The sequence below is a fragment of the Gymnodraco acuticeps genome, unplaced genomic scaffold (assembly GCF_902827175.1).
Source record: "Gymnodraco acuticeps unplaced genomic scaffold, fGymAcu1.1, whole genome shotgun sequence".
Lineage (NCBI taxonomy): Eukaryota > Metazoa > Chordata > Actinopteri > Perciformes > Bathydraconidae > Gymnodraco > Gymnodraco acuticeps.
Genome location: NW_022992336.1, coordinates 40,629 through 52,204, shown reverse-complemented (window position 1 = coordinate 52,204; position 11,576 = coordinate 40,629). Strand labels below are relative to the sequence as shown.

The 11,576-nt window shown below is 39.0% G+C and overlaps 1 long non-coding RNA gene across 1 annotated transcript; it reads left to right on the top strand.

The window, feature by feature from the left end:
• Window positions 1–2,032: 2,032 nt before the first annotated feature.
• On the top strand, window positions 2,033–2,672 carry LOC117541444. The gene is made up of 3 exons (XR_004568315.1): window positions 2,033–2,092; window positions 2,297–2,391; window positions 2,495–2,672. It is a non-coding gene; the product is annotated as an uncharacterized LOC117541444 (long non-coding RNA).
• Window positions 2,673–11,576: the final 8,904 nt, after the last annotated feature.

Below are 11,576 nucleotides of genomic sequence, written 5' to 3'. Positions count from 1 at the left end.
CAAACAATGGCATCAAATATTATTAATATGTCGGGTAGCTAGTAATAGATTAATTTATTTTCTTCCCAGTGTACCAGAATGCATAGTTTATTAAGGCAATAATAAAATAATATAATTCAATAACGTGCTTTGACCACCAGGTGTCCCTTTCTATCAGCTCTGCACGGTTATGGTGTAAATACAGCCTATCTACCAATTGGATCAAATATAAAAGTCAGCCGAATTAGTGTTGATACTGCAAGGAGACGTATTGTGTGAAAAGAAATGTAAGATGCTGTTTAATTGCTTATATATTTATGATCCACGTCACATCTTCAGTTTTGGCGGCAGTTCTCCTGTTTGTCTAGAAGTCTTCTCAGCAGGGCTCTATAAATAGAGAATTACGGCAGATATGTAATATTTAATGCAGCCGAACCGTGTATTACAATGCCGTTATGTGATGACTTTCAAAGAGAAAAGCAAGCACACTCGGAATAAAGTATTATTGTATTTTTAAAAAACGTTTTCAGATTTCACATCACATAAACACCAAATCCCAGCATGCATTGCGGATAACCATCCAATCATCGAGCTGAGGATCTTGCATACGTCTGTTTCCGGTTTCGTTGTATGTATTTTGTTTAACAAAATACATACAACGAACACATTAAAATGTAAATGTGAAGGAATGTGTGTATAACAAAATTTGTTATACACACATTCCTTCACATTTACATTTTAATGTGCATTAAAGTATTTCGTGAGGCCTTCTAACATGTTTTTAAATATAACTACGGTTGTAGTTGAATAGTTTGTAAATTAACATGAACCGAAGCTGTTGCTTGGCAACTCAATCGCACAACGTCACGTCCGTTAATTCCACATCCACACGCATGGATTAACATCGATTTAATACATTAATGTAGCCTTTGTTTCTGCTAAAAGAGGTGTCGACCAGCTGGGGCAACAAGAAAATCGCTGTAATCGAGTGTGACTATTAAAAATAAATCATTACGTCGGGGTAGCATTTGCTTGGTATTTCCGGTTATTTCTCCACTGGTTAACATGGGTTAACAATACCGTGTAGCTGTCACGTTTGAAGGGGATGAAACCGTGACATCTTCACGTCTCCCAGCATGGTAACTCGTCACATGTTCACGTCTTGCCGTGATACCGGGTTGGTTCTATCAGGTAAAGCAATTTGGTACCCAGTTATTTTTGAGTTTGAATTTAGCCTTTGGAAGGTAATTTCCAACTGTGCATTGTAAAGACTGAAAGATGTAAAGCTCGACATGATTTGGTCTTTTACGTAAGAGGATGTTTGTCTCTGAACTTCTTTAATGCTTATTTTTTGTATTGATGATATTGTTTTGTTCTTTATTTTTGTAGTGAGACTACAATTGTGTAAGTGCTATATAAATAGTTATACTAATATTATTGTTGTTACCATCATTGCTATTATTAATAATGTTTTCTTTGTTTCGCTGCAGAAAGGATCATGCCAGCCCACATTAAACACCTGATCAAGAACTTGTGAATCTTCAGGCAGAAAATATGAAAACACCTGTTCAAAGTTCCAGTTCCCTATACATGGAACCATGCCTGTCTGGGACTCTGTTCCACATGTCTTCAGTCAGTCCTGGACCCTATGACTAGGACACTAGTTATACCAAGGCTTATTAGAGGTAAGCAGTGGTAGGAGAGGAGTGGAGTTATCTTTGTATTTGAGCTGCAAGTAGACAAAGGTGATAAAATGCTGATGCTAATAACGATCCGAGTCATTTGATATTGATTGTCTGCCAATACCGAATCCTTACCCGATTCTTCTATTTCCCAGATAATACAGCTGCACAATTACAACAGGAACTCGTCTTTAGACGGTTAATACAGAAGGTACATTTAATGTTTGTGTTTTTACCAGTCATAGGGTAACAACAGATTTGACTGGTGGTAGGCTAAAAGGCTGTTTTGTTGATTTTATTTTTCATTACATTATAAAGATCTGCTACATTGGAGGATTCCAAAGCTGAGCTGGAAGGGGAAGTCATCACCGACAGGACAGCAAATCTAAACATTAATTTGGATAAACTATTAAACCAGGTATTTTCACAAAGTAAGTACATTTGTTTTTAAATTGCAAGCAAATAATAATGACAGTCTTGGATCGATTTTGCATTTTAACTTTCATCAGCAACTACAATAAAAGAAAGATGGCAGTGAAATGTGTAAACAATCAGCTCATCAAGATATACACATATTCATTTATACTATTGATGAAATGTTTTTGTCCTTTCTTTGTCTTATTCACATTCTGTAGAAGAACAATCTGAGATACCTGAACAGCGTGAGCCGGCACCCTGGACACCCACACACCCCAATAATTCCCCTTCAAAGAGCGAGCCACATGGGAAGGTATATATTATTTCCATAGTGGAGCCTTTTTATTTTTGCTCCTCAGTCTCATATTGGTGTCTAGCTTTTATGTATAGGCTACTGTACACATTTTATGTTTCAGATTGTTGTCATTCACTTGCAAGGGGAGATTCCAGTGCGTCCAGAGGTCTGGGCAAAAATAAAAAACAACACAAGGGACTCCATGTTCGTGAAGGAGTTGGCTGTGGCGTTTTGGGGCACCGACACCTTAGGGGAAAGGAGCCTGACTGGAAAGGAATGCCCCACCACCAAGACCACCAGGCAGCCTCTAACCCCACAGAAGCTATCAGTTTTGAAAGGTATGTTCTTAGCAGCACTAGCCACTTGCTCTTTGTGAGATACCAAGTTCTTGGTTATTTGAAATGTAATATTGATGATGTAATAATTAAAACTAGGGATGGGTACCGAGCCCCGGTATTAACAGGCCCCCAGGGCTGAATTATTAAAGACCGTGGTACCGTTAAGGTCCAACGTTAACAATCTTTTTATCGGTAATGGAGACGTTAAAAAAATAGATGTCATATGTATTATTGCTACATAAACATTATATCGCAGTCTTACTGTCGCCAACTCCGTTTCTAATATGCAAAAAGACTACAAAATGCGTCTGATTTATTTTCGATCTTTCAGAAGAGAGATCTCTCTCCCCTGTCTGTGTGCGAGGGGGTGGGGCAGTTTACTTTACACACACACAACACACACACGATTTTTTTACTGGGTGGAGGGGGGAGATTGGACGGGGAGACACTATAGTGAGGCTATGAGGTGTGATTTGTGCCAAAGAACTAACTAACTGAGCAGACAATCGTGTTGATCGTCGCCTACCCTGACGTGAACTATGCCGCGAGAGAAGTAACGTGACACTCTCGTCGCCACCCCTCTCGTCTGAGAAGCTACGTGACGTCTGCGTCTGAAGTTACTTTACTTTGGTAGTTATCACCAAATAACCCAGTAATGTGACAGCTACGTTGCTGTTCAAGTGAGACTCTATTTCAATATAGTTTTGTTATTCAAATAATGTTACACCCCTTGTATGCCCTGAACGCAAAAACAACCACAAACAAGAATATATATTTGTAATTATCAAAATGATAACAAAGGCTGAAAAAACAGGAGAAGCCTGTCTTCCCTTGGTCTCCAGGAGAACTGTATATCACCAAGTTTCCATAGTTTTGTGTGTGAAATAGATCGCTGCAGTGAACACGACTTTCTGTATTTGTTTATGGTTTATTTGATATGGAGGGATGCAGTATAGCCTACATCAGGGGTGCCCAACCTTTTTTTAACCGAGAGCTACTTTTAAAGTTGCCAGTCTGCCGAGATCTACCAGTCCAAATAGAGAGGCGTAGTTACTGACAGCTACCAGGTAAATACACACTTCTACTTGTATAAAACTGACCTTTGTACGATGAATACTTCATAAAATACTGCAGATCCTTTATCTTACCTCTTTCTAATCTACACACATACAAGTATGTAACTGAAGTTACACAACAGTGTTGTTGATACAGAGTTGGAGTTTATTCACACGTCACATACTACAGTGGGTAATGTTTTCAAGAAACATTGAACAGTGCTGCCACATGACACAGGGAAAAAAGAAAAGACTCTGAACCCTTTCTTTGCCATTATATAAAAATAGTGTTGCTACAAAAGTATAAATTAGGCTTACTAATAAGACAACTCAGATCTGAAGCTACACAGGAATCTGCTGCCAAAGTGCAATAAAAAAAGACAAAATTAATAGAATCAAACCCTTTTTTTGTTGCATTTTAGTAGAGTATAACAATAAATGCCTTTAAAATAGGATGCAAGCAACACTAGTTTCTTAACCTGAATTTATAATAGACTATAATCAATTTAAACAGAACAGATCTTAATGTGTGCATTCTTATACCATTTTGTACAATAATTGTAATGAATAAGTTCAAACAAACAAAAACTTACAGCTGATTAATAACGGTATCTAACTTGAGTTTTTATTATATCAAAAACCTGTTGAAATGCTCCTGTTATTTTTACTGTCCCCCAAAAGCGCGTCGGCAGCCTCCAGGAAAGCTTCTTTCACAACTTCGCCGTCTTTGAAAGACTTCATGTGTGTCGCAAGAACGTGCCTGACACGATAAGATGCTGTGGTAGCAGCCTGGCTCTTGTTGTTGGGCCTGGTGGAAATGGACTGCTGTGCATTTAGCTGTCCTTTCAGGCCCCTCCCCTTTTGGGAGCGTAGGGCAGAATTAGGAGGGAATTCCGTCTCTTAGCGTTTGTGCACTGTTTTGAAATGCCGCTCCTAAATTACCCTTCTTCGATAAAGCCACGCTCGCATTGCAGATGAGACAGATGGACTTTGAATTGGAATAGATACACAAATAATCATCCTCCCACGAAATAGTGCCCACTGCTCACCAGCCACGCCCCGACACATGGGGTCACGCTGGCCAATCACAAAGCTTTGATGCGTTCAAGTGCATTATTCTGGCACGGGAAGATTATGTTATAGGACATTAACGATAAAACAGAATGTTGTTGTTCTATTTTTAGACACATCTCGCGATCGACTGGGAATCTCCTCGCGATCGACCGGTCGATCGCGATCGACTGGTTGGGCACCCCTGGCCTACATAGACGTTCAGAGAAGAAGCAACCCCTATATATTGTTTATTTCATTTCAATTTGGCACCATGGCAGAGGCAAATATAGAGTTAATGTGCAGAGATTATAATGTCCCGTTTACTAAAATATGTATTGTTTTATGTTTAGTTGACAAAAGTCACTGAGCTACATTTCCTGCACTCAAGCATACATCTGAAGACAAGAGTTGTGTCCCCCTTTGGCCACAAGGGGGAGTATAATGTGTATATATATATATTGTATATATATATATTTTGTATAGATGTTGCAATTATACAGAGCTTTGGCAATACTATATGTAACTGAGGTCATGCTAATAAAGCTATTGAATTGAGTATACCTTTGAGTGATCTGTCAGGAGGAAACAAAGGTTCGCCAACACATTACTCTACTGCTGAGAAAGGCTGTACAAAGACGTGAAACGATGTGCTGCAATCTGTGTATTTTTGAAGAATGCCAAGTAAAGGAAGAAAGTAATAACTATTCTGTTTACAGTTCTGTCATCACATAATTTAATACGATTTGTTAAAACATTGTTGTTTCTTATTTTCAGTTTGCTTCAAGCAGTGGCTGTACGAGAAATACGTGGAGGACCAAGAAATGCTGTCCGGATTGGCAAAGACCGGAAGATACATAACAGAGAAGATAATGGATATTAACAAGAAAAAGAAAAAATAACTTAAAAAAAAACGTTTATAATTTCTTTGTTGCTATTTACATTTTGAATTATATTTGTTATTTCTAAATCAAATGCATCTATTATAGATGATATATTTATTTAGATGTAGGTTTTTTTTGTAATATTATTGTATTGTTAATGTATAATTTATTAAATAAAAATACTGTTATGAACACTATACAATGTCTTTATTTTGATAGTTACCAGAATACATTGTATATTTAATACTAACATAAGCTGGTGATAGATAAATTCTGGTCTGCTGGTCTGCTGGTATGCCAGCAAAACCAGCATATGTTGTGTTTTGGTCACTTGTATGCTGGTCTATGCTAGTATGCTGGTGACCAGCAAACCAGCATACTATGCTGGTACCAGTATGAACCACCAACATGATCTACCAGCATGGACCAGCATTGGTCCATGCTGGTGGTCCATGCTGGTGGTTCATACTGGTACCAGCATAGTATGCTGGTTTGCTGGTGGACTTTTTTTACCTGACGCTGCCCACCTCCGGCGTCTATATGAGAGATCAACTCTCAGTGAAAGCAGAGTAACATGAAGTGAGATGTCTCACTATGGGATGCGCCTCAACGCGTATGCAAACAGAAGCATCAATCTCATTACGCCAATCCTGATTGGCTGGTGATCTTGACGTCAACGTCAGGGAATCCACCCACCCTTTAAGTAGCTTGCGCTACAACGCATGTAGAAGCAAACACAGTAGTGGTGGCTTAACCTCTTAAGCCCCAAGCCTGTTTTTCAGGTTTCAGGCTCGAAAATGACATGCCCAAAACAAAGGACTATAACTTAACTTCTAAAAGGGTTATATGAATAATTTATTTTATCAAAGCAAGGTCACATCTGTGAGTTGGATGTAGAAGTGTCAGAATCAATAAAGATGTTTCAGTGTCAGAGTAAATCCAGATGGAACATAGTCAAAAAGTGTACATTTTTGTCTCTGCCCAAATAAAACCCATTACTTATAGTGAAAACTACCCTTGAATGATGGGTTAGTAGCCTAAAAGCTTTAGGAATCCAAAGTATAACATATAATAAGTACCCTGTATCAAGATTGAGGCAAAACAAGTGAGAATTGACCTTTTTAGAGAGATTTAGCAAAAAAAAGTCCAAGCGGACTAAGCTTTGGGCACATTTGGTTCCATCAGTGCCATTTAACCTTTTTCAGGTACTAGACTGTAAAAATCATTGTACAACATTTAATTATCACTATAGGTATTCATTCCATAAAAAAAATAAAATATATATTGTTAAAAAAAAAAAAAAAAATTAAGTGGGTGTGCATGGGTGTGTGTGTATGTGTGTATGTGTGGTGTGTGTGTGTGTGTGGTGTGTGTGTGTGTGTGTGTGTGTGTGTGTGTGTGTGTGTGTGTGTGTGTGTGTGTGTGTGGAGTGTGTGGGAAGTTCCCCTCTTTGCATGAGATGCATGTTACTTGCAAAAATGAGGAAACTTAGGAAACATTTGACTCCAACTGGAGCAGATTTATTTAAAAAAATTAGCAACACACTATACAACAAGCATTTTTTGGGTAAAAAATAAAAACTTTATACAAACCCTGAATGTTACAGTATTACTCCAGTAAGTCATGCCATGCCCTGTAAAAGTTATTTTTGGTAGTGAAGCACAGAGGGACCTGACACTTCCTGCAGTACACAGGTGTCTTCACCCTTCAGTTGCCAGCATCAGAGCACCTCCTGACCTTGGTGGCATCTTCCCCATAATACTCGGGCATCCAGAAGCCATATCCTCATCGCCTTCCTCACTGTGAAAACAAATGTGGAAAAAACAAATAGATTAATTATCTGGCTTGTACTTTCAAAAATGTAACTCAAATCAGAAATAATTTATCTACAACAACAGCAGAACATCAATTTTGAGTGTGTGAAATAACATTATATCACTCAAAATGTATACCGTGTAAATTATGTGAGACGGGGTTCATATAATCTTTTCAATATTTAATAATATTCCGTCTGTCATATATTATTTATATATGTATATACATATTATGTATGCATGTGTGTATATATATATATATATATATATATATATATATATATATATATATATATATATATATATATAATATAAGTAATAATTGTAAGTCGCTTTGGATAAAAGCGTCAGCTAAATGAAATGTAATACCGTGCAACATGTATATGTCTTGTTTATTTCAACAACAAGAACAAGAAACGGCATCCATCTTCTTTGTTGTTGAGTGTGTGAAAGAACATTATATCACAAGATGGATGCCGTCGTGTTATTGTCACGTGTGTGAAATTACTATAGATGAATACACTCTTACACCAAATAAATAACAAAAAGATAAAAACAGATGAATACTCTTACACCAAATAAATAAGTAATAGATACAAACAGAGAGATTACATACCTTTCCGGTGACTGAGGTTCATAATCAGAGTCATTATTGTCCCCTTTATGCTTGACGAGATCACTATCTTCCGACGGAGAGTCCTGAAATACGATGTCCAATGCCTCCTCGACGGACAAAAAAAGTCTTCTTTCTGGCTGCCATTGTTACAATGAAGACAAATCCTGCTGTTTCGCTGATCGATCTGCCGTTCTCTGCTCTCCTGTCGCCGCGGGACATGCTATGCTATGCTATGCTATGCTGCGTAAAAATAGTGGGCTGTGCGTAAACCAGCTATACTGCCTTTACTTATACTTACGCAAGATCCTATCTCTGGAACCCATTGGTCGATTTGGGTGATTGACACCTTTTTTAAAATCGTTAGAGCCAATCGAATCGAGTGGCAGTTTCAAAATACGTAAATACGTTACGCCTGCGGAGGGGGAGCTATGCGTAAACTGCATCTCCCGCAGCTGAAGCCATGGACTGTTAATCGTTGGACCTACTCTTCTGCCGTGAATGAAAGGATTGATTATCAGTAATCATTTTAAAGTGACAAGAGACATTGGATTAACCTTGAGCAGCGTTTTTATTCCTTTGAACACAACTTTTGATCACAAAACAGCCAAGGTAAGACCTAATTATTGTCATGGATTTGAAAACTGATATTGTTTACTTGCTATGTTCTGGCTGCTAGCTCGGTTAATGTTGTGCCTGTAGTGATGGGGTGTACACCCATGGAATCTGTGGAATCTCAGCTTTCAGAAAATGTGTTATTTGTGCAGAAAGTATGAATTATAAATAATCGTTTTTGTGAGTTATGAGCAGAAATAGCAATTGCCCGTTTTTGCCATGGGCTCATTTATTTCTTGTGAGACTTATTTTTCGAAAAACATTCGTATTTTCGTATTTCGTATCGTCAGTTAGCCAAGTTTCCTCCGGTCAGATGGGTATGGAATATTAATAGTTTCATGAATGACCCGAGCTCGGGTCCGTGGGGCTTAAGAGTTAAAGCCCACCTCTGCTCCGCGCCGTCCGTTAGATGAGCCTGGTCAGATTAATAAAATAAGTTCAAAACACCGGCATAAAAGTTATAACAATAATCTGATTTTAATGGTAAAAAACACAATACGAAATACAGAGTGCCCTGAAACAGAGCACTCCGGGCTCTCCGCTCTACTGCCGTGCGATACAGATATCGGGACCAGCCAATCAGAAACAGGGGGCATTTTGCATGAATAAACAACAGTATATATAGACATATTTGGGGCGGAGAGTCACTTCACTTCCTTCTTACACCTGAGTTCACTCCTTTAATTTCCCAAGGAAGATTTCACACAAACTCTATTCTTTCCCAGACAACCAAACATTGTACACAGATATATTGGTACATTACTTCTGAACAGAGCGTGAGTAGACAAAGGCAGAGTCAATCATTATCTTCCACCTAACTTCACTCCTTTAATTTCCCAAGGAAGATTTCACACAAACTATTCCTTCCCAAACAATCAAACATTGTACACAGATATATTGGTATCAAACATTGTACACAGATATATTGGTGCTTGAGATTATATTGGCCCCAGAAAGAACCTTGAAAAGAACATGTGTGTGTGCTGGTGAGAGGAGGTGTATGTGTGTGTGTGTGTGCTGATGTAAAGAGGTGTATGTGTGTGTAGCAGGGTATCTGGGTCATTGAGTGTAAGTGTGAGAAGGCTTATATATATAGGATTACTTTAAAACAGTCCCAAATAATACATGTTCACTTCAATACAGTTCAAGATAATACCTGTTTACTTTAATACAGTTTAGAACAATATCTGTTTACTTTATGCAGCGTCATTCAAAATAAGCACCTCTTCTCGCTTCGCCTTAGCAAGAAGGGCCGTCTGGTGAGACATCTCACTTCATGTTACTCTGAGAACTGGGGTTACGTAAGTAACCTATAGTTCTCATTCATAACACTCCGTTCGATGTCTCACTATGGGATATTGAAACTCCCGTATTGCTAGACATGCTTATCTCGAAAATCACCAAAACAACCAGAACTTAACAGGTAGAACTCTGTCTCAACACGGGACCCAGCACTGCGCGGTAAAGTAAACAGATATTGTTCTAAACTGTATTAAAGTAAACAGGTATTATCTTGAACTGTATTGAAGTGAACATGTATTATTTGGGACTGTTTTAAAGTAATCCTATATATATATAAACCTTCTCAATTACACTCAATGACCCAGATACCCTGCTACACACACATACACCTCCTTACACCAGCACACACACATATTCTTTGCTCACCTACACTCACTGACCCAGATACCAGCACACACACACATACACCTCCCCCCACCAGCACACACACATATTCTTTTCAAGGTTCTTTCTGGGACAATATAATCTCAAGCACCAATATATGTACAATGTTTGATTGTCTGGGAAGGAATAGTTTGTGTGAAATATTGCTTGGGAAAGTAAAGGAGTGAAGTCAGGTGGAAGATAAAGATTGACTCTGTCCTTGTCTACTCACGCTCTGTTCAGAAGTAATGTACCAATATATCTGTGTACAATGTTTGATTGTCTGGGAAAGAATAGAGTTTGTGTGAAATATTCCTTGGGAAAGTAAAGGAGTGAACCCAGGTGTAAGATAAAAAGTGACTCTGACCTTGTTTACTTCCGAGGCTCTCATGCTCTGTTCAGAAGAAAAATACTTTTTCCCAGAACTCTGATTTGCTGTATTGGGCCCGACCCAAAGTGAATCCAACCAGTAAGAACACCTAGGGGAGTGAGCAACCGACCCAACTCCTCCCCACGGACTCTCTGATTCGCTTAGGAGTAAAATGGGACGGAAGAGCCGACACACATCTCCGCCCCAAATATGTCTATATATACTGTTGTTTCTTCATGCAAAATGCCCCCTGTTTCTGACTGGCTGGTTCCGATATCTGTATCGCACGGCAGTAGAGCGGGGAGCCTGGAGTGCTCTGTTACAGGGCACTCTGTATTTCGTATTGTGTTTTTTGCCATTAAAATCAGATTATTGTTATAACTTGTATGCCGGTGTTTTGAACTTATTTTATTAAATCTGACCAGGCTCATCTAACGGACGGTGCGGAGCGGAGGTGGGCTTTAATCATCACTACTGTGTTTGCTCCTACAGCGAGCCACACTTGGAGCAGAGACATCTAGCCTGTAAAAGCGGACAAAAGTGAGCGGCGAGGACCAGCTCGCTGCTGCACAAATATCTTGGCCCGTTGGTGCCTGCAAACCCTGACTCGTATAAGCCAGAGCAATCGCTTCCACAATCCAGTGGGAGAGCCGTTGCCTGGTAACGGGCTTGCCCTTCTGAGGGTTAGCCCAGGATATAAAGAGTTGGTCATTACAACGAAACTCTTTTGACCTGTCCATATAGATGCGTAAAGCACGAACTGGACACAGCAAATTGGGCCGCTGTTCCTCAGAGGAAC